The sequence below is a fragment of the Macrotis lagotis genome, chromosome 6, assembly GCF_037893015.1.
Source record: "Macrotis lagotis isolate mMagLag1 chromosome 6, bilby.v1.9.chrom.fasta, whole genome shotgun sequence".
NCBI lineage: Eukaryota > Metazoa > Chordata > Mammalia > Peramelemorphia > Peramelidae > Macrotis > Macrotis lagotis.
The window spans coordinates 156,510,327-156,537,587 of NC_133663.1; the positions used below are offsets into that span (position 1 = coordinate 156,510,327).

Sequence of the window (27,261 nt, forward strand, 5' to 3'; positions counted from 1 at the left end):
AAGGTTTTGGATTTTGAAATATGTTCATTGTTTAAGTAGCAGTTTTATGGTTAATTAAATTGTGAAACTCTTCTGTTTTAGGAAGTTTCACACTTCTTAGACAGTTTATTTTTGCTCAACAGTCCTGAAGATAAAAAGTCAGAGAAGCTCCAAAATAAAATTGTATAGACTTGATCTCAGTATTTGGTAACAAAAATTTTTGACCCATGTAATTTCAAAATAATATAACTAAGTCAGTTCAGAGGAAAGCTATAAGCTTATGCATGAAGTTTAGTATACTTGTATCCATGGAAATGTTTTAGATTACATATTGGCTTAAGTATTGAAAATGTTGAAAATAAGAAAGGAAATGACATAGCTATGTTGAAATCACATAAAATTATGGTGTTGTGTGCTGTCACCATACAACTTTCTCAAAAGATTGCAGTTCTTAGTTATTATGGAAAATGTTTTCTATTCATATAAATATTATATTCTGTGATATCATAGAAATCATAGGCAGCTAAATTTACTACATCACATCCTATCAGAGGCTTGACAATTTACAGGTTCCAAAATTCCACGAAGCCTAATATTTTCAAGGAGCTTAATTGCAACTTAAGAAATACACTTTGTTGTTCCAGCTAGTATTTTTGGGTAGTCTTAGTGTCACAATAATAAAATAGCAATACATTAACTTAAATATTTATACTCTAAATGTGAGATCTTTGTTTAAAGATCACAATTAGTAGTCTCTTGAAATTTCCCAGATCTAATGATATTTTCTTACTCCTCGACCTTTTGGAACTCATTTTAATATTTGACTTCACTGGCTATATATAATAGTGATTAGGACATAGTTGGCTATGAATACAAGAAAGTCATTCATAAAACTATCAGTAAGAAAAAAGAATAAGGAGCAAGATCAAAGCAGAAGAAATTGTAAGGATGAGAAACCACTCTAATATCACTCATGTAGCCTATTCAAACAAGATTATGAAATATGATAAATAAAATATTTGACTTTAACTCTATCTATTAGCAACAGAAGTTTATCCAATGTAGAAAAATCGTCACACTGAGGAAATCAAAAGTGCTACAAAGGAGCTTCATCCAGCAAACACTTGATTTTCATGACAAGCTAAGCCAAAGACAATCTTTCCTTAGAACATAAACATATTTTCAGAATTTAACTGGAAAAGATTGTAGATTAGAAGCAGCATTACTACATAACACAGGGAGAAATGAGTTTATAGAAAGCTTGGCATAAAAACTAGATAAACTAGATTATCCAAAAAGCATTTATAGATAGAATTGGAAAGAGGACAGCACATAGATTAAGGGGGAAAAAACAGTTCTACTAACATTTCTATGGAAATCTATTTTAATCAATGATGTAAGTGGAAACATTCCATTTGGATTCTAGTACCTCAATGCTCATGAATGCTACATGAGGAAATGGAAATGGAACTTAGGAAAATGAGGTTGGTAAAAGGAACAAAACTAGAATAAGTATGTTCAAAAGATAAGTATACTATAGCCAAAGAACTTTTTAAAGCCTTAAGAGATTGATTTTTAAGAAGAAAAGGGAATATGCTTAATGTCTGGGTAAAAGCTCCATTAATGCTGTTTTTTTTTTAAATGACTAAGAGGACATTAGTGACCATTGAGTAATCTGTTCTCTTCCTCACCTCTATCTATACATTACTTGAATATATTTTTGATGAAAATTTTAAAAATAAAAGAAATACTTTCAATGAATTGCTAAAATTCTTTCTATGTCTTTTGATTGATTCAAATTCTTCTCAAGATATTCAGTAGCTTTGATCTTACACTTTAAGGTTTAGATCACAATTAGAATCATTGATATTTAAATTAGTATCCTTGGTTTTTAAAGCTTATCTGTATGATTTAAACAATATGAATTTCCTATCAAGCAGAAAGAAACTAATAATAGTAAATAGAATGACAACAACAACAGATAACATGTTTACCTTTAGTTTGCACAGTGCTTTATAGTTTGTATTTGGAGTGAACAGAATGTCTAGTTTCAAATCCTGCCTCTAACACTATGCAACTAGTCATTTGACTTCTATAAACCTCATTGTCCTCATCTAGACAAAAAAATAGGTGGTTGGATTTCATATCTCCTAAGGTCTTTTCCAGCTTTAAATTGGTGAAGATGACAAAAATAAAGCCTGAGATATTTTAACTTTGACATGATTCCATAGTTATGTAAATATCAGAAGCAGAATTCAAATACAGGTCTTAATTACACATCTGTTATTCTGTCCTTTAAAGAATACCACTTCATGTTGAGATAATATGCATTAATATAAAATTAGTGATAAAGTCCATAATTTTTTCTGGTTTTCCTTGGTAATTTAGAGAAAAGGGTAAAGGTAAAGAATAATAAGGTGACTAATTCTTCAGTCGATTCAGATATTGAAGGGAAGGTAGGAGAGTTATATATTATGTTCTTAGGTTGAATTTTGTTTTTTTAGTAGCAACTGAGATTACAGTTATTGAACCTACAATCTTTTTCAAGTAATTATTAGAAGTTAATGTGTATAACTTACAGTACTGCATCTGTCAAAGACAGATACTGTAGGTTTTTTAAAATAACTTTTGGAAGCATAATGGTTTTTTGAAACATTTTTATTTAACATTTTGAGTTCCAAATTCCATTGCTCTCTCCTTTTATCCCCTTTCCCCTACCTGAGATGGCATGCTATCAGATATAGGTAACACAAAATGTGCAATTATGTTAAACATTTTCATGTTAGTCATTTTTACAAGAAGATTTCAGTCTGTATTCAAGCAAAATTCAGTTCTTTCTCTAATTAATAATAATTTAGAGCATTTTAATATGAGTATAGATAGCTTTGATTTCTTGTTCTGAAAACTTCTTGTTCATATCCTTTGACTATTTTTCAATTGAGGGATGACTTGCATTTTTTTTATAAATTTGACTTAGTTCTTTATAGATTTCAGAAATGAGGTCTTTGTCAGAAATAATTGTTGCAAAATTGTCCCCAGTTTTCTTCTTTCCTTATAACTTTAGTTGAATTCATTTGTATGTGCAAAGACTATTTTTATTTAAAAATTTTATGTAATCAAAATTATCTATTTTACACTTCCTAGTGCTTTGTGTTTCTTCTTTGGTTCTAAATTCTCTCCTTATTCATAAATCTGATGAACTATTCAATGCTTTCTTAATTTACTTATGTTAACACCTTTAACTGTAAATCTTGTACCCATTTTGACCTTATCTTGCTTTAAGTGTGAGATGTTAACTGGTACCTACTTTCTGCCATACTGTTTTCCCATATTCTTAGTAATTTTTATCATATAATGAGTTTTTGTTCTAAAAACTAGGATAGGTTTATCTTATATTACTATGATCATTTATTATAATGTAATTTATATTTATTCTATTCCACTGATCTACCACTCAGTTTCTCAATATCAGATGGTTTTGACATTTACCATTTTAAAATACAGATTTAGATGTGACACAGCTAGATCACATTTTTTAATCTGATTTTTAAGGTTTTTTGTTTTTGTTTTTGCAAGGCAATTGGTTTAAGTGATTTGCCCAAGGTCACACAGCTAAGGTAGTTATTACATGTCTGAGGCAGGATTTGAACTTAAGTCCTCTTGTCTTCAGGATTGGTGCTCCATCCACTGTACCAACTAGTAGCCCCTCTTTTACCTGTTTCTATATATTGCCTTAATATCCTTGCTTTTTTGTTTTTCAGATGAATTTTGTTAGTGCTCTTTTCTCTGTAAAATAATTTTTGATAGTTTGGTGTGGTACTGAATAAATAGATTAACTTAGATAAAATTGTTATTTTTATTATTTTGGCTTGTTTTTACCCTTCAGCAAATAATATTTTCTCAGTTGTTTAGATCTGACTTTATTTTTGTGAAGAGTGTTCTTATATTTATTCATATTGTTCCCACAGTTGTCTTGGCAGATAGATTCTAAAGTATTTTCTACAGTAATTTTTTATATTTTATTTTATTTTTCCAATTACATGTTATGAAAGTTTTTCAACATTCAACCTCTTGCATGTTTATGTTATGCACTTTTTTTTATCACTCTCCCTTTCTATCCTCCTCCCCTCAGCATTGAACAGTCTAGTAAAAGTTTTACATTTTTATTTGTGTTTAGCATATTTACTATTTGGATAAAGGGAATTAGGACTAAGGGGAAAAGAAAGAAAAACCATGGAATAGGAAAGAAAAGAGAAGTTTTAAAAAGTGAACATAGTATCCATTCTGATTTTGTGGGATTTGGGGGGGGGGTCATTTTGTTTTCCTCTGAATGTGGATGGTATTGTCCATAACAGGTCTCCCAGGGTTGTCCTAAATTTCTCAGTTGCTGAGAGGAGCTGCATCCATCAAAGCTGGTTATCTCACAATGTTGTTGTTAATGTGTGTAATGTTCTCTTGGTCTACTGCCTTAGCTCAGCATCAATTCAAGTAATTCTTTCCATATTTCTCTAAAGTCCAACCAATCATGGTTTCTTAATGTATAATTGTACTCCCTAATATTCATATGTCAAACTTGTTCAGTCGTCCCCAATTGATGGGCATCCCCTCAATTTCAAATTCTTTGCCACTTTAAAAAGAGCTTCTCTAAATATTTTTGAACATGTGAGACTTTTCCCATTTTTTATGATTTCTTTTGTTATAGACCTAGTATTGGTATTGCTGAGTCAAAGAGAATAATAAGTTTTATTGCTTTGGGGCATAGTTCCATATTTCTCTCCAAAATGTTTGGCTTAGTTCCTAACTCCGCCAACAGGCACTAGTATTCTATTCTTCCCACAACCTCTCTAACATTGATCATTTTTTATTTTTAGTCATCTTAGCTAATCTGATAGGTGTGATGAGATACCTCATAGTTCTTTTTATTTGCATTTCTCTAATCACTAATAAATTGAAGCATTTTTATATGATTACATATAGCTTTAATTTGCTAGTTTGAAAACTGCCTATTCATATCCTTTGACCATTTTTCAATTTAGGAATGACTTTTAACCTTATAAATTTGATTTAATTCTCTATATGGAAATGAGACTTTTGTCAGAACCCCCATCTGGGAAAATTGTTTCCTACATTTCTGTTTTTCTTCTAATCTTGGCTGTATTATTTTTTTTAGTGTAAATGCTTTTCAATTTAATATAGTCAAACATCCATTTTGCAATTTATAATGTACTCTTTCTTGTTGGTCAAATTTTGTGTAGGTGACATGTACTACTGAGAAAAGGTATATTCCTTTCCATTCACATTCTGTTTTCTCCAGAGGTCTATCATCCATCTTTTTTCAGATTTTTATTCACCTCCTTAATTTTTCTAGTTTTTTTTAAAATTAGATTTATCTAGTTCATATAGGGGAAATTTGAAGTCCGCCACTAATAGAAATTTATTAACTATTCTCTCCTATAATTCATTTAACTTCTTCAAAAATTTAGGTGCTATCCTATTTGGTATTTTTATATGTTTAGTATTGCTGTAACTTTCCTTCCCCATCTCTTTTTATTTTATTTTCCTGTTCCATGCAACAAGTTTCAACATTCACTTTTAAAGCCTTGAGTTTTAATTCTCTCTCCCTTCCTCCCCAATCTCCCCTCACTGAGAAAGCAAGTTATTTGAAATAAGTTACAAATGTGCAGTCAAGAAAAACATTACCACAAAAGCAATGTTATAAATGTAAATGTTACCTCTCTCCAAGAAAAGAGAAATCTAAAGAAGAATATAGTTTTAAGAAAAAAAGGTGTGCATCAATCTTTATTCAGATTGATTATGCTACAACAGTGTTGTTACTTGGTATATAGTATATTTCCCCTTGCATCTGCTCAGGTGATTTCTTTACTGAGAGCATGCTGTTCATCATTTCTTTTAACAGAATGGCATTTCATCAAAATTACATACTACAATTTATTCAGCTGATGGACATCTCATTAATCTCCAGTTCATTGCTGCCAGAAAAGAACTGCTATAAATATCTATCTATCTATCTATCTATATCTATATATATATATAGGTCCTTTTCTTTCCTATTTTTTGCTTCTTCTGATATATGGGTCGAATAGTAACACTGCTAGATCAAGGAATAAGCATGATTTTATAACCCCAAAGGCATAGTTGCAAATTGCTCTAGAGAATTGCTGTCTCACTTCACACCTCCTCCAACAATGGTTTAATCTCATTTTCTCTCATCCCCTCCCACATTTGTCACCTTCTCTTTCCTGTCCTATTAGTAAATGCACTAAGTATAATATAATACCTCAGAATTGTTCCCACCCACATTTCTTCTATCAATAGCAAGTTAAGATATTTTTAAAAAATAATTTAAATAGTAGTGATAGTGTTGTCTGAATACTCTTCATACCTTTTAATATATAACAATTAGGGAATAATTCTTATTTTTTATAAGCTTGACTCTATTCTCCATGTTTTAGAAATGAGATCTTTATCAGAGAAACTTGTTTCAATATTTTTTCCACAGTTATTATTGGTAGCTCTATTTCCTTCCATTGCATTCCCCTACCCCCATTTATTCTCTTTCTCTTTACACCCTCTCCTCCTCAAAAGTGTTTTGTATATGACAGAATCCTCCCACAATCTTTCCTTCATTCTATCCCCTCACCAAACCCTTTCCCCTCCTACTTTCCTTTAAGATAAGATAGATTTCTAAACCCAACTGTGTATGGATGTTATTCTCTCTGAGTCTCTTTCTTGTCTCTTGTTATATGAAATAGCTTACCCCATTCTACCTCCTACTTTTTCTTTCTCCCAGCATATTCCTCTCTCATTCATTAACTTCATCTTTTTAATATCCCTTCAAATTCAACTCATGTCTGTTTTGTACATATACATATATATATATATATATATATATATATATATATATATTCCTTTTAACTGTACTAATAAATGAGAAAGTTCATGTGAATTATCAGTATCATCTTCCCATGCAGGAATATTAATAAGTTCAATATCAAGTCCCTTTTAATTTACCTTTCCTGTTTTATGCTTCACCTGAGTCTAATATTTGAAGATCAAATTTTCTGTTCAGCTCTGGTCATTTCATCAAGAAAGCATGAAATTCCCTATTTCATTGAATGTTCATATCTTCCCCCAGAAAAAAAAAAGTTTAATTTTGCCTAGTAGTTGGTTCTTGGTTATAATCCATCCTATTTGGTCTTCTGGAATATAATATTTGAAATTCTATGATCCCTAAATGTAGAAGCAGCTAAATCTTGTGTTATCCTGACAATTTTGAATTGTTTCTTTGTGACTGCTTGCAATATTTGCTCCTTGACCTGGGAGCTCTGAAATTTGGTCATAATATTCCTGGCATTCATTTTGGGATATCTTTCAGAAGGTGATCAGTGAATTCTTTCAATTTCTGTTGTACCCTTTTCATCTAGAATATCAGGACAGTTTTCCTTGATAATTTCTTGAAAAATGATGTCTAGGCTCTTTTCTTGAACCTGGATTTCAAGTAGTCCAATAGTTTTTAAACTATCTCTTCTGGATCTGTTTTCTAGGACAGTTGCTTTTCCAATGAGATTTTTCACATTTTTTCCTAGTGTTTCATTCTTTTGACTTTGTTTTATTTTTTCTTGATTTCTCACAAAGACAGCTTCCTGAGCTTTCTATTCTATATTTTAAGGAATTATTTTATTCAGAGGAATATTTGTATCTCCTTTTCCATTGGCCAATTCTACATTCTTTTTTTTCCAGATATTTTGTAAGGCAATGGGGTTAAGTGGCTTGCCCAAGGCAAGGTAATTATTAAGTGTCTGAGGTCAGATTTGAACTCAAGTACACCTGACTGGAGGGCCAATGCTCTATCCATTGCACCATCTAGCCTCCCCCCAGTTTGACTTTTTTAAGGCATCCTTCTCACTGATCTTTTACCCATTTGGCCTAGTCTTGTTTTGGATGTGTAATTTTCTTCAGTAAGCTGCTTGTCTCAGTTTTCATGATTTTCCCCATCACTCTCATTTCTTGTCCCAATTTTTCCCCTTCCCCCCTTTCTTGATTTTCAAAATCCTTTTTCAGCTCTTCCATAGCCTGAGACTAAATCATATTTTTCTTGGAGATTTTGAATATAGAAGCTTTGATTTTGTTGTCTTCTTCTGAATGTGTGTTTTAATCTTCCTCATGACCATAGTAACTGTCCATGGTCAGAATTTTTTCTTCTTTTGTTTGCTCATTTCCCTAAATGATGACTTGAATTTTAACTGGGGCTTTGGGTGGAGGACATACTTTCCCAGGTTTGGGGGGATTTTTACAGCTATTTTCAGAGATACTTCTAGGGCCCTGCAAGTTTTCTATTCTTCCAAGGTCTTATGATCTAAGAAGAGGTTTGTACTACTCTCTTAGCCTTTTCTGTAGTCTGTGAGTGACCACATGTACTCCTTTCTGCCCTGGAACTATGAGAAGGGTCCTTACTCTGCTGCAACTGTAAGCTCTGTTGTGCTTTTGTTCCTTTTCCTGGAACTAGGGCCCCAGACAGTGACCTAGATCTGAGTATGGGCAAAGCATCAAAGTCCTGCCTCATTGATAGAAAAGAGACCCCTGTAATCTCATTCTGAGATCCTTCCTGTCCATGTGCTCAGAGCTTCAGAAGCAGATGCTGATGTTGATTCAGTGGCTCCCAAGGCTGGTCCCTGGTCTGCTGGATCTGGGCATGTGCTGTTGAGGCCTGCACTGGACTGTGTTTTCCTCTCATTCTGTGGACTTTTCCTACTTACCTTCTAAGTTGTCCTTGGCAATCTCTGGGCTGAGAAATCTGGAAACCATAACCATTGCATTAACTCGCTTCTGGTGCAGCCTTCCCCTGCTCTGAGCTTTTCTCTCAACAACAGACCCTTCCCGTTCAATCTTTCAAGTTGTCTTGGGCTGGAAAATTGTTTCACTCAGTCTTTTTGTGGGTTCTGTCAGTCTAGAATTTGGTTAGACATTATTTAAAGATATTTGGTGTGATTCAGGGGAGAACTCCAGTAAGTCTCTGCCTTTTCTCTGCCATCTGCTCCTTATCTCTTTTTAACTAGGTCTCTTTTTGTTTATGCTATGTCTAAAATCGTGATGGCTACCCCTATTTTCTTTGCTTCAGCTGAAGCATAATAAATATTGCTCCAGAAGTTTACCTTTACTCTCTGTATATCTCTGCTTCAAATATAGCTCTTATAAAAAAAAGGTTGTAATCCTAAATCCTTTGACTTTCAGTATATCATGTTTCAAGTCCTGTAGTCCCTTCATGTGAAAACTGACAAATCTTGTGACATCCTGACTGTAGTTCCAAGATATTTTTATTGTTTCATTTTGTCTGCTTGAGAATTTTCTCCTTGATCTACGAGCTTTGTAAACTTGGGAATTTTCATTTTGAATCTCTTTCAGATGGTGATCAATAGATTCTTTTTATTTCTATTTTCCCCACTATTTCTAATATATCAGGACATTTTTCTTTGATAATTTTTTTTAAGTTTTTGCTAGGCAATGGGGTTAAGAGGTTTGTCCAAGGCCACACAGCTAGGTAATTATTAAGTGTCTGAGGCTGGATTTGAACTCAGGTACTCCTGACTCCAGGGCCAGTTCTCTATTCACTGCACCAGCTAGCTGCCCCTCTTTGATAATTTCTTAAAAGATGTCCAGGCTTCTTTTTTTTTTTTTATCATGGCTTTTATCATGGTAATTCCTACATTATTAGTCCTGAATCTATTTTTCTGGTCTGGTTGTTTTTCTGGTGAGAAATTTTAGATTTTATTTTATTTTATATTTTAAAATTTTTATTTTATCATGTCTTGATGTTTCATAGCAGCATGAATTTCTACCTACTCAGTTCTAATTTTTAAGGAATTGTTTTCTGCAGTGAACTTTTGAGTCTCCTTTTCTATTTGGACAATTCTATTATACCAGGAGTTATTTTTCTTGGTCTATGATTGAACATCTTTTCCCATACTACTGACTCTTCCTGATTCTCTTACATTATTTTTATTTTCTTTTCTGAATTTTTCTTATACTTTTCTAATTTAATTTTTTAAAATTCCCTTTAAACTCTTCAAGGAACTCTTTTTGGGTCTGAGACCAAATTACATTTTTCTCTGGGGTTTCACATGTTTATGCCTTGAGCTTTCCTTTCACCACAGTAACTTTCTGTTTTTAAGTTCTTATTTTTCTTCTTTTTTTTGCCTCTTTTGTAATTTGATGTTTTTATGTGAGATTTATGCTCTGATCCTTAACTGTTCCAAGCTTTTTGTACTGTGGTTCAGGTGTCACAATGCTAGCTTCCACTGACCTTCAGGGCTTAGCTCCTTGCTTTCACTGGAAGTTAGGTTACCATTCTGCCTTGTACTGGGGGATAAAATTGCTGAATTGGCCTCACTTGTGTATAGGGTTTAGCTGCTGGGCTTCCCTAAATTGAGGCTTTTCATGGGGTTGCTTTTGCACAGTCTTTCTGGTGACTAACCCTAGAGGAGATATCTTGTGGCTAATCCACTTCAGGAGTGTGTCTTTGTTATCAATTCCTATAGAAACAGGGTCTTTCTCTGCTGATAGACCCCAGGTGAGGGTTTTGATGTTGTCCAATCCCTGGTGGAACTTCACTGCTGGTCAGCAATGGGGTCAAGGACTCAGTGATGGTTTGTGCTAGGGTTGGGGTTGCTGTGTTGTAGAGCACAGAATGAATGCTCACTTGCCTAGAGGGCTACTAGTTTGCTAGAGGGTGAGTTCTCACTCTTGAATTGCCCCAGCTTTGGAACCTGGGTGCAGCTCCCTATTGTGAGATTGACTGCAGCTATTGCTGCTTTTGCTCAACCCTTGAACCTTTGCTCCAGTAGGACAGACTATTTTTTTTTTGCCATGATGGTAAGGTGCTTCCCTGCTTTTTAGATCAATTCTGAGATCATTTTCTTGTTATTTAGAGGGAAATTTGAAAGGGCTCCTGAAGGTTTCTTCCTCATTCTGCTATCTTAGAATCAGAGATCTCATATAATGCTTTTTAAAGAACATTTTATTCCCTCTGTCATTTAGTCAAATAGTTCAGCATATTTATTCCATAAGTTTCAGAATATATTTAACAATTACTTCATAATAGAAAGGAATGAATTTGGACAAATATGAACCAAACCTAATATGTTGCTTCTTGTATAAAAGCTAAATTGCCTTGTTTCTATGCATTATTCTTTTTCTGACATAATTCCTGACATATAGTGTTTTCAATCTGAATAGTGAATAGTGAATAGGCCTCACTTCTGATCAGATTGCAAAGATTTCAGGATTGTTATTTAGTAAATTAGCTGAACAGAACAAGTTACCTTACTGGTTCTCTACTTCATTCTGGATTCTAATTTCCATCTACCTGCATATGACATGACTACATTCAGATTCATTAAGTCATTTCCCAGTAGGAAAAAGATAAGTTCATACATAATGATTAGGACAGGTTAATGGCTGAAAGTAAAAGCTTTTTAAAGAAGGAAAGCATGGCTCAAGTCTGGATCTAAAAAAAAAGAGCAAACAAAGTGCAATTTTGAGTCTAGTCAATTCTCAGGGTAATCTCAAGACTACAAAGTAGAAGAGGTTGCTATAGCAGTTCAAAGTGAGACAGTGTTTTTGTAAAATGGAAAGTATATTGGTTTCAAAATTTGTAGACCTTGTTTCAAAACCCATTTGGAAAGAATTTTGGTTCCGGAATCAGTAGACTTTTTTTTAAAAACCCACCTGGACTCATTCCTCTAAACTACAGCTTTCTCAACTCTAAAATTAAAGGGATTGACTAGATAGTTTCTGAGGTCTCTTTCATCTCTTAATTCTATAATCCCAAATCAGCAGAGAGTGAAGGAGAAAATGAAAAGCAGTAAGACCAGGAAAGATGAGACAGCATTCTTTTATAGATATTTTATGGTAACCGTATCTACTGTTTACTTGGTAAATTGGCATTATTATGATCTTGTTACAAATCTGCATTTGTAAAGAAGAGAAGGGAAAATGATAAGAAATACTGCCAAGAAAAAGAGAATAAAGTGACTTTTGAAGAACCTAAGTTCTCACCTTTCTTTTTCTCATGATCACTAGTATCTCTTTGTCTCATGCTTGATTATCTCTGTCACTATCTCTGTCTTGCTCTGTCTCTGACTTTCTGTGTTTCTATTTCTTTTTTTTAATCTGTGTTTACTATGTATTTCTATCTCTGGTTCTGTCTCTGTCTCTCAAATACATTGAAAATAGGTCCTCCTGTTTAATTAATTAAATTAAATATGTGTTAACCTTCACTGTTTGTCTTAACAAAAGACAGACATTAACTACCCTCCAAAGTTTGACCTTAAGAAAGAGCAAGGCAGGGTAGCTAGGTGGCACAGTGGATAGAGCACTGACCCTGGAGTCAGGAGGACCTGAGCTCAAATATGATCTCATACATGTAATAATTGCCTAGCTGTGTGACCTTGGGCAAGTAGCTTAACCCCATTGTCTTAAATAAATAATTTTTTTTAAAAGTACTAGGTTCATCTTTTAAAATTGCCAATTTGTTTTGATTAAGAAAAGGCTTTCTTTGTACCCATGTGAAAGGTAACTTTGAAATTTTCTTATTCCCCAATTATTCTTTTACAAATAAAAGAAATAAAAAATGCATTCATATATACATATATATGCATATTTCATTTATTTTTAAATGGCAAAATTCACCATTTACAGTACATTCACAAACTTATATTCATACCCACTGATAAGTAGTATGATAAATAATTTCAATATCTAATAACAGTTTTCACAGTTCAATCCTATATCTGCAACAATTTTACTTCCACAACTCTGTAAGGTAGCATTTGATTGGACAGTGTGTATTATCCTAAAAGTTAGAGTTATTAAGTCTTACTGATTAAGTGATTGGTTGACAGAATGGTTGACAGATTCAGGCAAGTTCGATGATTATGTCTACATAATGCTATGGAAGTGCCCAGTCATTTTACAGTGATATGCAAATACAGAAAACCACAAAAGGATCTGCTTCACTAAGTGTGAAGAATTCCTCTCCACAGATTGGCTGATTGGTTTGGTTGGTTGGTTCTTGGCTTTGTTATTGAAGAAGACCAAAATGGTATCACTAGGTTTTAGATAAATTACAGTGTTTCTGACTGTGGCTGATCAGACCAATGCAAACTCAGAATATTTTACCACAGGTTGAGTACAAATAGTTCATGTGAACACCTGGGGTGGGGATTGTAAACTTACATATGTCACATTTCTTTTGAGCTGCTTCAATTCTGCTCATAGAGCACAGCCCCATCTCTGATAAGGGCACACCATGCTAGATAGTCTTGTGCCAGTGTCTCTCATGCTATACAATCAATTCTAACATTCTTCAGTGAGACCTTCAGAGTGTCTCAATATCACTTCTTCTGACCCCCTTGTGAGCACTTGCCTTGTGTTATGGGAGTTCTCCATAAAATAGTTTTTTTGGCAAGCATTCATCTGGTATTCTAAAAACTCTTCCAGTCCATCATAGTTGCACTCCCTGTAGTATTGTTGGAATGCTAGGCAGTTTACTTGAGAAAAGACCTCAGTGTCTGGTATCTTCTCCTGCCAGGTTTCATAATCTTCCTAAGACAACTTAAAGGGAAGGGATTCAATTTCCTGACATGGAGCTGGTAGTAGGTCCAGGTTTCACAGGCATAGAGCAATGACTCTGTTGACCTTCAGTTTAGCAGTCACTCTAAATACCTCTTCTCTCCCATACTTTCTTTTGGAGCCTCCCAAATACTCAGCTAGCTCTGGCAATGAGAGTGTTAAGCTCATTGTCAACAATGGAAAAGATACTGTCAAGATAAGTGAACTTGTCAAAACTCCATTCGCTGTAATGGATGGTTCCATGTATGGATGGTGTGGTGCTGGCTGATGGAGCATCTGTGTTTTATTGGTTTTAGTTATTAGACCAAAATGAGCACAAGCAGCAGAGAATTGATCTTTACTTTGTTGCACCTTATCTTCAGAGGTTGCATTGAGTGCACAGTCATCTTAGAACAGAAGACCATGCACCAACACTTCCTCCACTTAGGTCTTGACTTGTAACCTTTTCAAGTTTAAAGAATTAGCTATCAGTGCAGAAGCTGACCTTGAGGCCATGTGAAGGCCTTTGATGACATGGCTGAAAACATCATGCTGAAAAGTATGGGAGCAAGGACACATCCTTGTTTCATTCCACTGGTGACTGGGAAATCTCGAGAGCATCATCCACCATGCAGAACCTGGGCATGTATGGCGTCATAGAATTGACATACAATACTAATGAATTTCTCTGGGCAACCAAATTTTCACAATAATTTTCCATAGACCCTCATGACTGATGGTACCAAAGGCCTTAGTCATATCTATAAATGTTGTATATAGACTATGTTCTATTCCTGGCATTTTTCCTGGAGTTGTCAGGCAGCAAACACATATCGACTGTTCTCTTAACCTTTCTGAAGCCACACTGACTCTCAGGAAGGCAACCAACTTCCAGGTGAAGGATCAGCCTAGTGAGAAGGATTCTGGCAAGATATATTATATGCTCATCTATTGCTTAGTAGATATTGTAAATTAGAGGGAGCTACTTAAAGAAGATAGAGGTCACACAGCTGTAGCAGAAGAAATAAGAGGCAGAGCAAAAAAATTCTTTAACTTATTTCTTTTTGTATTAATCTTACATTAACATTGACCTCCATCCCTTTGCTCAAAGCTATTGGAACTACTTGAAGATTATCCATACCCTATACTTCCATCCCAACATCTATCTTACAGAAACTACAGTAAATTGTGTCTTCACAATGTCCCTCAGGATGTGCACAATCTATGTGTTACCTACTCCTTAATCCCTCCCTAATGCTACCCTAAATCCTTCCCTTACTCCTTTCCTAACCATGCCCTGTTCCACTATATAAAAGCTGGGCTTTTCCATTGCTCTTGCTTATCCCTTTGGATCAGCCCAGTTTCTCTACCTTTACAACTGTCCTAACTTTCTGCTCATCCCCTGCTGCTGCTGAAGATCAACCCAGAAACAGTAACCCCACCTATTTCTTTACTTACTCTTTCTTCTTAACTTTTGCTAAAATTTCCTTAAGAAATCTAGCCTAGGGGTGACTAGGTGGCCCAGAGGATAGAGCACTGGCCCTGGAGTCAGGAGTACCTGAGTTCAAATCTGGCCTCAGACACTTAATACTTACCTAGCTGTGTGGCCTTGGGCAATCCAGTTAACCCCATTGCCTTGCAAAAAAAAAAATCTTAACAAGAAAAAGAAAAGAAATCTAGTCTGTATTACTACTGAATTTCTTTATTTGTTTAACTATATAGGTTAAACATGAATAAACTTTTTGTGTCCCTAAATACCTCTGGCAAAGGGTTGGTCTTTTATATCAATTCGTTTACATTCTTGAATCCTAGACTAGACTACCATAAATCATTTTCACTAGCATCATAGCTTTAGGTCAGTTTTAATGCGGTGTCTACTTCACTTTGATGATGCTAGAATGTTTACCCATATCTGTTAGCATTTTTTTATATTTTAGTGAGATAGATATTTGAATAGAAATATTTGACATCATTACTGCTATATGAACTCCACAGTCTTTTACACCTCCACCTCTATGATTATTATGTGGGCAGAAAAACTAGAGTAAATAATACACAAAATCAATTAACAGAAAAAGTTGAATTGTGACTTTTATTAATCTATGTAATCATGATGACAGTGAGTGATATGCCCTTGATGCAGAGAATTATGAATATAGGAAATTTGTAATTAGAAAAAAATTTTGCAATTCTTTACACTGTTAAAATTTGTAAAAATGTAATGTGTTATCTACTCCTGGGACGTAAATTGACTCCTATTGTTGCTGTTAGATTATCTGCCTGTGATGAATCACAATTCAGACCCAGGAATGCAAATGTGGAAAGCAAATAGAGATTTATTAAAATAAGTTACAATACATAAGAAAGTGATAGGAAAGTTAAGAAGAGTTTAAGGAAAAGCCACTTGGATTGCTAATTAATCTTATCAAGTCAGCTGGCAGGTTCAGCTGAAGTCTGGAAAGGAAAAGAGAGAAATAGAAAGGGCAGGCAGCCATAAGGCTTGGGTTAACCTGGCCACATGGTGAAGCCCATGAAGCACTGTGAGGTTTAAAGAAAAGCCAGAGGAAGTCCCATCCTTCTGGATGGGAGGCTGGAAGAAGCACGGAGGTTGAGGGGGCAGAGCTTCCTGTTATATACCCTTCCACTGTAGGCTGGACAGAGAGGGTGGTGCTTGGGAGTGGTCTTTTACACCTTGGAGCAGGTAACTTGCAATGGCAAACTATGAGCTGGTCCTTCATGTCTCAAGGTACTTGATGTTCAATTTTAACATGTCATTCCCTGACTACCAAGGTTAGGTGAAGGGGGAAAATAAGATACAATAACAGGGTCAAGAGAAGAAAGGATACAATCAAGAGAGTCCAAGTGAGGCAGAATCTCAAGAGTGGGAACCTCCACTGATTTGACAGATTTTGTTTCTGCTAATTCACAATTCTCTACATCACTATTGTCCCATTTTTAATGGAAAATTTGTATGGTCTTTTTGATAGTTCAAGCTTATGCTGGCATGACAGGAAATGGCATATTGGACTTAGAGGTCCTATACTTTAGGAGAGGAAGGACCAGTATGGAGCTTGTCCATTAGAGAACACCTGAGCCAGGTGCTAGACCATTCCCCAAGCGCCACACACTACAGAAAAGCTTTGAAGCAGTCTGGAAGAGAAGTACAGCCCCTTTCTCTTTCTTCTTGATTGTACCTTCTCCTTGAAAGAATTGCTATCTCTCTCTTTCTCTCACTCTTAGGCCACCTGCTCCTGGTCTAGGCTCTGCTAGAGAACCATGAGCCCCTATACCATGTGGCTGGACTAATCCAACCTTTATGGTTATCTATCCTTTCTCTCTCTCTCTCTCTCTCTCTCTCTCTCTCTCTCTCTCTCTCTCTCTCTCTCTCTCTCTCTTCACCTAACCTGTCCTCAAAGAACTGATGCTTTTCTAGGAGGAGAAAAGATTTTAATCTGTATAATTTGCAGTCATAATAAATCATGAGCATTTTCAAATCCTAAGGATATAAGTGAATTCATTCACAATTCAAAAAAACTCCCGATCTTCATCTCTCAACCTTTAATTGGTCACCCCAATCTCATCCTGCAACACCCTTACTAGAGGTAATGCTATTGATTACTGTGTGTCTTTTACAGGAAGATCTGCTAGTTTCCCATAAAGAATACACTACTGACTACAGTAGCAGAAGAAAACACAGATTTATTAAAGAGTCATGGGGGCATCTAGGTGGTACAGTGGACAAAGTACTGGCCCTGGAGTCAAGAGGACTGAATTCAAATCCAGCTTCATACATTTAATAATTACCTAGCTGTGTGACTTTGAGCAAGTCACTTAACCCCCATTGCTTTACCAAAAAAAAAATAGTTATTGCAACACACAAAAATGTGAGAGATAGGTACGAGTTCCTTAAAGGTCATGTGGTTTGGGGCATAGCTGATTCAAATCCCTCATTCTGAGGATAGAGAATATAAGGTAAAGAAAAATTATCAAGTTAAAGATTATAAGATTAAGAGAGTTAAAGTTCTTTAAAGGTCATGTGGTTTGGGGCACAGCAGCCAAACCAGGCAAGTCAGTGACTGATTACCTGGAGCATTAAAAGTCAGAGAGCTTAGGATAAGAGAAAGCAAGACATGCTCTAGTTCCTTCTTAAATACTCCCTCTGGATCCCTGGGAGGGGAGGCAGTTTGGGAGTGGTCCAGGTCTGGTATTGGATTGATTGCTGAAGATTGAGTCCCTACTGGGTTTAATGTGAAATACTACCTTGCCTGCATAATCTAACATTTAACTTAATGTTTGTCCTTCATTTTTTGAAGAAGACCATCACATCAGGGAGGTGATGCCAAGACAAACACTTGAATTGGATTTGAGTGAGGGGATCTATGCTGTCACAAGCCATTCTCCTCCAGAGCCATCTGGGCCCCCCAGCCAGATATGAATCAGGACAACTGGAGATGGCCCTGGATGGGAGGTAGTCAGTGTTATTTAAGTGACTTGTCCAAAGTCATATGGCTAGAATGTAATTGAGGTCAGATTTGAACACATATCTGCTTGACTTCAGACTGGTGCTCTCTCCACTATACCATCTGGCTGCCCTTAACCTACTGTTGAGCACATGATCAGGGTCAAAGTAAAGGTCAAGTGCAGAAAAAGATTACAAAATTTGTTTCCAATCACAATAGTCCTCTATGCCCACAATTCCCTGTATCATGTTTGTGGTCATAGGTGAGTAGTAGGTGGAAAAGTATATGATCAGGCTCAAGTAAAATGAAAGATGACTTGGTTGAATTATTGGATGAATGTTAAAGGGAAGTATACTCTGATATTTGAGACCAGTTAAGAAATAGGAGTTAAGCAAAATAGTTTGAATAGTTTACTCTTTCTAGTTTACCACTAAAATTATCTGAACCTAAAATAGGAGTTGCGTTTATTAGTGAATTAACTTCTCCCACAAGTCCAGGGGGCATGAATCTTGGAGGCAACAGGTACAAATGTTTAGGTAAGGTACTGAGGGTGCCCATCAATTGTCAAGAAGGAATTTGAGAGTAGCTAAATAGATAAAATGTGGTTTTAATTAATTAAATGTGATTTCATCTTTGACATACATTTTCCTTTCATGGAAGGTTCCATAAAATTAATCATTTGGAGTACTTCTTCCCTGAATTCTGCCTTCAGTTCTAAAGATTGTTATCTGATGGATGATTATGATAATGCAAAAATCCTATTGTCAGTTCTTTGCAAATGAAACTGATGGTAATATAGACCTTTATTTATTACAAGTACTTAAATTTAAATACTCTCAGGCTATTCTCCTGCTCTAGAATTATTCATTTCCAGAGTCTATCATAAAAGAGTTTACTTGCCTCTCAAAGACTTTTTTTCTATTACAAAGGTATTGCCTTAGTTTTTTTGACTTGTTTCTACTTTACTTTTTTCATTTGCATAATTCATTTCATTTCATTTCAGTCAACATTTATTAAGTATCTACTATGTATTAGGTGCTGGAGATACAGACAAAAACTAAGCAGTTCCTTCAGTAAAGAAGCTTAAATTTTACTTTGCAGGTAGGGTTAGGTGGGTAAAGTAGGGAAAATTCCCTTACCATTAACAGCAAAGCCCAATAACTATTGTGATTTTGTAAAGTACTGAAAGCATTGCTTTTCTAATCATAATAATGATGAAAATGTAGATTATAAAGATGGCTAAGGAATGTAAATCAAATTAAAATATGCATAAAATTAACTCAAAGGGGTAGGAGAGACTTAGTAGCTATATATGCAAGATAGATAATTATTTTAGCATAACTATTTTTTCTTCAAATCCTTTAAATTTTATTTTATACACTTAGAAATATTATTCTGACAGGGAGTTCATAAATTTCCAGACTCCTTTTATGTCCCTGTATGTCTATTTCTGACTGTCTCTGTCTCTCTCTGCACTATACAAAAAAAGTCTGCCAAAGCCCTGGACTAGATTTTCCTTTCTTTCAGCTTAAGTGATTAGAACTACAAAGAAATTTAGAGATTGTTTAGTCAAACTTTCCAATTTTATAAATGAGAAAATTGGCATTAAAAAAAGTAAGTGACTTGCCCAGGGTCAAGTAGGCAATCTATTCTCAGGGTGTGAATTGAACCTATGTTTTCTTACCCAATTTTGTTTCCTACATCCTGCTACTTTTAATAATGATAACATAATATATATCGTCATATAATCATATGTGAAACCCAAAGATCAACCTCAGATTATTTGTACCCCACTCATAGAAATATTGAAAAGTTCTTTGTTTAAACAAACATATAATTGAGTCGAATATAGATAAAAAGCAAAACTAGTTATAAAACAAATTGATGTTTTAAAAATTAAAACAAGCATGCAGTTTAAGTTTGAGAATACAGAAGTTAGCAACAGCTTGTTAATTTTCTTCCAGAAAGGAAATTTTGTTACTAATGAACTGAGGAATCCAAATCTCTATGATTTATTTATTTGTTTAAGAGAAAACTGTCAAAGGTGATAGTGTTGCCAGAGGATAGGTGTCGACAATCTAAGATTGAGAGGTCTTGAAAATGAAAGAGTGCACATACAGTCCTGGAATTATAAAACTGCTCAGGATTTATTATACAAGCCTGAAAAATATACAGATTAAAATCTTTTCTCCTGACTGAACTGAGACTTGAGCTATTCTGCATTCTATTAGGGGAGTCCAGTCTAGACTTTATAGTCTTGTCCACTCTCTGGGTATAGAAGGGTCAGGAGACAGTGGCTAAGAGGAAATCCCTCCCCCTCTACATGACTGAATCCAGGTAAAAGCCTTGAAGCTGGGGGAGTGGTTGTGGAAATGAGGAGAGGTTATTAATTTACATTTAACAATGGAACAATAAGAGTAAATTTACATCACTAGCACAGACAAAATTTAATAGTATAAATACTATAAAACTTTACAAAAATTTGTTTCCAATTACAATGTTCCCTCTGTTCATAACTCCCTGCATTAATAGTGACAAGTGTTTTTTTGGCTCTAGAGGTATGTTGAATTGGACATAAAATCCACTGAAACACTATTGAAAACATAATATCCATTGTAACACTATTGAAAAATATATACAATGTTTGCCTTCTGTATACAGTGGATTCAACACAAATCTTTCAAATTATATATCTTAAATTATTTTTAATTGATATTTTATTTTATCAATTTTCCAAAGTTTTTAACATTCATTCACATGCATATGCATATTTTTAAGTTACATAACTTCCTTCCACCCTCCCTTCCCATCCCCCTCCACTTGGTGGTGAACAGTCAGTGAGGTGAATATTGTACATATACATTTTGTTTAATATGTTTCCAGATTAGTCATTTTCAGTATGAGGATTATATCTTAAATTATTGTATTATTTCTTGATGAATAATTGACCAAATGACATTAAAGCATGGGTTTTGAATTGAGTTTTAGTGATGCTAATGAATAGGTGTTCTTCTATTCAGTCTTTAATCTAGTTCACCTTTAAGATCAAAGTTATATTTTGGGAGAATGATTAGCAGGGGATGGTAAAGAATGACAGCAACTGTCCCTCAGGATCAAATCATGGCTCATGACTAAACAACACTGTATTTTAACCAAATGAGGTTTTTCAAGGTAATTGTGCATTTACATCATTCTGAGACATTTTGAAACTTGTCCTTTGCCTAATCAATTTTTCATAGTGACAAATTTGCTTTAAATTTAAAATAATAACATTCCGTTATACCTTTAGAATTTGACCTAAGATTCTAAAAAAAGAAGTCTGTATGCTTAGGTTTCAAATTTTAAATTGGAGTAAAAGAAAAAGATGAAGCAAATTTTATACATATGCTGATTGGAAATAAATCAGCATTTTCCATTTCCAGTTCCTCAAATTGCCTTTTGGATTTTGAATCTTTCTTCTATTTATTACAGTATCTTCATGACATATTATAATAATTGCTGCATCCCAGGAGAGCCACTTACTTCTTAGTGAAATGACTGAAGGAAAAAAAAAACCAGAGAGAGTTAGAGAGAGAGAAAAAGAGAAATGGAAAATTCACCCACTCAGAAAATATTACCATGAGAAATTTTGTCTAAGTGTGCACTGCATTTGAACTTCATTTGAACTGTATGGAGTTCTTGGTATTTTATGACAAAGAAAGCAATTGCTCACTGCATATTGGGTTTGCCTTTGAAACAATACCACAAGACCATTGACAAAAGGCTCAACTAACAGCAAAGCTGAGATTAGATGCTGAGGTTATTGTTTCACTCAAGTCCCAAAGCAATGTGAAATGTCAGTTAATTGAAAATGGTAATTATCCCACATAACAACATAAACTGTTTCATTCTAGAAAATGTGTTGCTTTTAAATTAATAGCCATCGATCTCCAGCCCTTTCACAATTCTTCCCCATCTTTTCCTCAAATTATCTAACCATCAGTCCTTGGGACAAAACCTATTTCACCATTTTTATTGACCACAGTTTAATGAGTGACCTGGCCTTCCTGTTTAGATAGACTGTAATAGGTCCATCCATCTGAGTGTCTGTCAACCAGCTGAGCTGTGTAACCCTTCCTGTACATTTAGCTTTTAAGCAGAAAGTTTTTAAAATGAAAACTACAAGTGATGCTGTTACTGTGACTAATTGAATTTCTTTAAACTCTACTGTTTAACGAAAATCTTATTAATCACAAAAGCAATATAATTTTAAATGATAATATATAAAACAGTGCTATCCCCAAAGTGATCTTATCTCTTAGAAAGACAAAATGATTGACTTCTAAAGTGCAGTATCTTTGGATTGTTACATGAGAATATATGATCTTGATTCCCCAGTATATGTCTACATAGACTTGGTATTTAAAATCTTGGAAAGGATTGGAGGGGACAATATAATTCAGTGAAAGGGGACTGGTTCCGGGAACAGAAAACATATGTTCACATCTCAACTCCTTGTTTTACATTTGGTCAAATCAATAGCTATTCTGTGCCTTTATTTTCTTATCTGTTAAATGAAAGTATTGAACTTAATCTTCTGTGATAACCCTTCCAGGTTTTATATTTATGAACCCAAGATTGGGAAGAAAAGCAAGAGTTAAGATTATGTAATAATCACAATAAAAAATGAACTACAAGTAAAGTTGGATCCTAAATGGAAGGAAAGGAAATAAGGACAATGCTTTTCTTAACCCTTATAATGCTTTATATAGCTTGTCTTATTCAGAGTGAACTTTTTTTTTTAGTTTTTTAGTTTTTGCAAGACAATGGGGTTAAGTGGCTTGCCCAAGGGCACATAGTTAGGTAATTATTAAGTGTCTGAGATCAGATTTGAACTCAGGTACTCCTGACTCTAGGGCCAGTGCTCTATCCACTACACCACCTAGCTGCCCCCAGAGTGAACTTTTAAAAAAGTGTTTATTGAATTAAACCAAGAGTCTCTCTCAAACTCCTAAAAAGGCCAATAAATCTAACCTGATTTCTAATTTGATTGGAAACTATGCAATCTCCAGAGCTATCATGGTCTACTGGATCTTGAAGAAAAGGGTTCAAATATCATTATTAATAATTACCATTAATATGACCTTGGACCATATTAACTGAATTTTGAGTTTCCTAGATAGTATAATTTTCTACTCAGAGATAAAATTGTTGACTTTTGCATTGTAGGGAGCTGTGAGAACCCAAGTTAAGTTTAGAGATAAGACCTTCTACAGCACTCATTCTTAAACTAGGTTCTACTAACACCAGAATCCTCAAAAATTCTGAAGATAATTTTCAGGGGGAACATGAACTTGATGGGGAAAATATTACATCTTTATCTGTTTCAACTCAGCTTCAAATGGAATTTAGCATTTCCTTAAAAACATTATTTTGAGAAGGGATCTATAGAAGTCACCACACTACCAAAGGGGTTCATAAAACAAAAAAGATTAAGAACTCCTGGTTTAGAAAGAGAAGGGGTGTTTCTAAGGCATACTATTCCCTGGAATGAAAGAGAATCACAGTTTCTCAGCTGAGTCCTACTTGAAAAATGAATCCAATAAGTAATTCAGAGATTGTTGAAATAATGGGGAGGGAAATTCCTTGTAGCCCCCCCCCCAAAGTATATTTGTCTTTGGGGGGAAAACCAAGCTATAGGATGATACTATAAATCTGAGAGGGACTCTGTGGAAGGGTTTTCGATCCAATGGTATGCTAAACATTTTTTTTTTGTTTTTTGAATATATAATACAGTGGTTTCTGTGGCTGCTTATGTTTCAGTGAGTGTATTGTCAGATATTTTTATGAAATGAAATAATTTTTCATAGTGACAATTAAAGATTGTCCTACCATATGCATTATTTTGAAAATCTGTATGGAAGTTAAATATTTGTGGTCCATATTTGGGGTCAGAATAAATCTATATTTGGAGATTTTACTGAAGTAAATGACATATCATTTGAGAGGTGAGGGTACCCCATCTCTCTGGTAAACAAAAGAGAGAAAATGGGGGGGCAGCTAGGTGGCACAGACCCAAGTTCAAATCAGACCTTAGACACTTAATAATTACCTAGCTATGTGATTGTGGGTAAGTCACTTAAAACCATTGCCTTACCAAAAAAAAAAAAAGCTTAAAAATAAATTTTAAAGAGAGAGAGAGATTGAATCTCAGAATCAGCTCTTAGCATATGGTCCAGTTCATATGATAGGGCAGAAGAGAAAACTGGAATGAGTTGAGAATTATATTTCCGAAGATGATTCATGAATAGTTTTATGCTTTTTGAGAACTTAATGGAAACTATGGTAGAAAAATACTCTCCCCCCCATGCCACCCACTCCTGTTTTGGGACTGATTTTTCCCCATGATTTAGGTTATAACTGGATGATTTTTGTGCTGTCTGGCAGCGTTGAGTGAATAAAGTAGAGAATAGAAGTCTTTCTTCTTTCTTCACTATTACCCACCCTTGGAATGTGAATTTGGCAGCTTTCCTAGTCACTTTTTCCTTCTGTTCTCCCTACCAGGGCAGTTCTACTCTATTTGGCCCTGCCCTCATTCCATCTTTAAAGAGAGATAGATGTTTGTTGAGTTCATCCAGAAAGAAAACAATTCAATGAATAGAGTGTGTACCTCAATAGTAATTATTTCTCCTCACTAGACAACTATACTAGTAAACTTTATATTGAAAACAGAAATACCCTGGAGTAGCTTGGAGACATTATCAAAATAAATCAATAAACAATAATTTGCTCTCATTTTGATCCTTTACAGTTAGTGCAGTGGTTTGTGAGGAGAAACACATATCCACTATTCCACAAGCCAAAATAGATCATCTGTTCTGTTCTTACTCTCTGTATACCAATATTAGGGAATATTTTGCTACTACCCTTTTCCTAAATAAATCTGTAAAATCCAATATAATTATGAACAATCATATTTTTAAAGATAGTAAGCTTTAAAATACTTGTCAAAAATGATGAATAAACTTAAAGAATAGAAAAATTTAGAGTAAAATTCTGTAATCTGGGGATACCAGGGAGAGAAAGAAAGGGAAATGAAAGCATTTTACTCTCTTTCTTCAAATCTTTCAGAGAGAATGATAGTGCAAGACTGTCATTTCCAGTCACATGATAAGTTGAAGTATCAACAGATAGTGGCTAGAGTTGAGGAAACAAACTATTCAACATCTTGTTGTCTACTCTCAGGATCCATCCTTTATCCTTCTTTACTCCTGCTCAATAAATACTCTTGAAATTCTGAATTCTCTCTCCCAAACCAAAAGTGAAGTCTCCAACTCCAGCCTCATAATTGCTGATGCAGTGCTCTGCCTATCCAATCCCTCCAAGAATAAGATGAAGCAATCTTTTAAGATTGCTATTTAAGATTATGATTCCCTGAAATTCATAAAGTTAGGTTCTGAAAAACTATGCTCTCCCAGCAGCCACCTGTCTCCAAAAGTATATTCTTGAAACAAGTTTGAGATTAGTTCCTACCATGGAGTTGGCAGGTCACATGACTAATAACAAAATACTATAAATTCCTATAAGAAAAAAAAGTTACATTGGCAAGTCAGAGGAACATGTAAGGAACTAGGACCATTTTCTCCCATTCTAAACTTTCCTCTTTATCAAATCAGTTGCTAAAGACTAGGGATTTTCCTTTCTAAGTTGTCTAGGGAAGAAACTGTGATTTCATTGGCATGAATGTTGCCAGTTTCTAAAGATTTAGACATTGAAGACAGAAGATTTAAGGCCACTGAAAAGGGGAAAGAATTCATTTGTTCTCTGGGAATTTAAAACTGCTCAGGATTTTATTATACAATATAACAAAGCAAACAGGTTAAAAAATTTCTCCTTTTTGAAGGGTCCAGAAGCACTTAAGACAGAATGAATAAGGAAGGTCTAATAGGTAGAGAGTGAGACAGAAATGAGAGAGGGAGATAGGTAAAGATACAGAGATAAAGAACAGTCAGACAGAGTTGATTGGGCCAGAGAGAGAAGGGATGGCCGGCCTCCACCAGAGATCCAACTCAGGTTTTATAGCCTTGCCCCTTATTTGGGCAAAAGGGGAATTCCCTTCTGTGACCACAATCAGGTAGAGGGATGAAAACTGAAGAGATCAGGATACAAATTTTACATAAAACAATAGGAATCAATTTACATCTCAAGAGTGGGGTGAACTGTCACCCATTTAACAAGATTTAATAGCATTTAAGATTAGAGATTTTGTTTCTGCTACATTCATAATTCTCAACATCATTTACCTGCATCAGTTTCAAAAACCTGAGTTTGAATCCTTCCTCTGAAGAGGTCTCCGTCCTGTATCTTCTGCTTCTCCTGGCTGAACTTCAAGGTACACGAACACCTCCCCCCCCCCCCCCCCCCCCCCCCGGTTATGCTCATGACCTCTGATCTCGTTACCAGAACTGCTACCTCAAGCCTCTACTGAGATTCTTCTTTTGACTAAAGCCTCCTCTTCCTTTTGATTGCAAATCTGAAGGGTAGAAGAATACCAAATTCTTCCTTATATATTCCTCCATAAAAACGTAGGAATTAGAGTGGCTCATTCCACTCTGCATCTCTTACTCTATCTGATTTCAATTCTAATAAAGTTATTGGTCCTTGGACCAGCTGCCCTCTGGTCTGACCTCTCCCTTTCCTGCTTCCTTGGTTATAGATTATAGACTCCTTGAGGTCAGGGATTGTCTTTCTTTTTAATTGTATCCTCAGACATAGTAAGTGTTTAATAAATGTTTATTTGATTTGGATTGAGTTGTTCTTTCTATCCCTAGCACCTACCACAATGTCTGATGTGCAGGAGGTTTTTAATGATGCTCTGGAAAGTGAATGAATGCAGTTTTTGTTGGCCTGCTGTGTAATTATTTTAGATAATTCCAAGTCTGATTATGGGTCAGTCTATTGATTATCACTCCAGTGGGAAGGTTATCCTCAAATTATCCCATCAGAAAGTTACTGTTCATTGAGAGCTTTTGGAGATTAAAACCACTTATGCAAATTCTAAATCCTCAAAATTCAATTCTGACTATATTTGGATGCAGAAATCTATATCACTCTACATCTGAACTGCCTGCTTTGACAAGTCTTTTAAAGATCAAAGAGTCATTTTGAGCTTTGGGGCTTATTGTCTAAACCCTCACACTTACCATTAAAAGAT

The 27,261-nt window shown here is 34.9% G+C and overlaps 1 protein-coding gene and 1 long non-coding RNA gene across 4 annotated transcripts in view; one reads left to right on the forward strand and one right to left on the reverse strand.

Annotated features, from left to right (window-relative positions):
* Positions 1-27,261, forward strand: part of GPC5 (glypican 5) — a 2,040,883-nt gene that overhangs the window by 1,608,963 nt on the left and 404,659 nt on the right. The gene's annotated exons all lie outside the window — the stretch shown is intronic.
* The window catches only part of LOC141491201 (uncharacterized), a 127,393-nt gene continuing 120,940 nt past the window's right edge, over positions 20,809-27,261 (reverse strand). The window contains exon 3 of the long non-coding RNA XR_012469520.1: positions 20,809-21,605. This is a non-coding gene — a long non-coding RNA (uncharacterized LOC141491201). The remainder of the gene's footprint in view (positions 21,606-27,261) is intronic.